Raw genomic sequence first — 1,407 nt, 5'->3', positions numbered from 1 at the left:
GGCTTGGCCTGTCAGCAGGGTCGAGGTTTCTCCACCAGCAAGGGTGTGTTTCAACCACTAGATTCAATAAAACCAACTAAAAATTCAACAGGATGGATCCATTTGGCATCATTTCCTTACCGCTCCACCTCCCGCCCTCTCCAGGTGCATCACCCACTTCCACTCTTCCCTCTGCCAGGGGCTGGGGGGGCAAGGACTTGGACAGAGTCGGGGGGCAGAGTGTGTAGCTCCTTCCCTCATGTGTCTTATTCTGGGGGTGTTTCCGAACTCCCCAGCTGATGCCATCCAGGACCACATGCTGAGACAGCAGTGTGTGTGTGTGTGTGTGTGTGTGTGTGTTTCAGCCCGATTCTGCTAAATTTTTCCATGCTGGAAAAACTAGTTAAAAGAAGGGAATGTTCAAGACCAGGAGTCAAAAAAGCGTCTGAGTCAGGCAGCCCTGATGGGAGTCTGAACATCAGTATCCAGCACAGCCTCCCTCCCCACCTTCCGCTCCCCAAATAAGCTCCTGGAGGGCAGAGACCAAGTCAACAGACTCTAGTGTACTCTGCCTACCACTTCAGTAAATACTCTTGCTTGAGTTCCTTGAGATGGGAGATTGATCTTCTTGGCCAAGGAGGATGAAGATTCCTTTCCCGGGGAGTGAGATGACCCGAGGCTAGGAGCCACCGCCCACGTGCCCACGAGACCAAACATGCCATCCAGAGCTCTGGGCCATTCAAGGACACGAGGAGCAGCTCTGCCTGAAAAGAAGGGTGGTGGAGAGGAAAGAGAAACAACTCGAGCTGGGGAAATGTGCTCCGGGAGAAATGCTAATGGATCTGGGAGGTGGGAGAAGGTGGGAGAAGGGAGGGCTGGGAGGGCAGGCATAGTAGTCAACATTCATAATAACAACTGTGGTATTTAATAATTACATAAAAATATTTAATAAATATTTGTTAAGTGCTTACTATGTGCCAGGCACTCTATTAAGGGCTGGGGTGGATACAAGCATATTGGGTTGGACACAGTTCTTGTTCCACATGGGGCTGACAGTCTCAATCCCCATTTTCCAGATGAGGTAAATGAGTCCCAGAGACATGAAGTGACTTGCCCAAGGTCACACAGTGGACAAGTGGCAGAGCCGGAATTAGAACCCACGGCCTTCTATCTTCCAGGCCTGTGGAAAAGTGGAATAAAACACAGCATACTGCGCTGTACCCACTATACCATGCTGCTTCTAGACTTAAGCACTGAGGTAGACACCAGATAATCAGGTCAGGTGCGGTCCCTCTCTAAGGTGGAGGAGGAACAGGTATGGAAACTCCTTTTGACAGAGGAGGAAACTGAGGTATGGATAATTCACACAGCAGGCAAGTGGCAGAGTCAGAGATAGAACCCAGGCTCCCTGACAGCCAGGCCTGTGGT

This window comes from Ornithorhynchus anatinus, chromosome 4, assembly GCF_004115215.2.
Source record: "Ornithorhynchus anatinus isolate Pmale09 chromosome 4, mOrnAna1.pri.v4, whole genome shotgun sequence".
NCBI lineage: Eukaryota > Metazoa > Chordata > Mammalia > Monotremata > Ornithorhynchidae > Ornithorhynchus > Ornithorhynchus anatinus.
The sequence above is the reverse complement of the archived record's forward strand: the minus strand, read 5'-3'. Positions refer to the sequence as shown.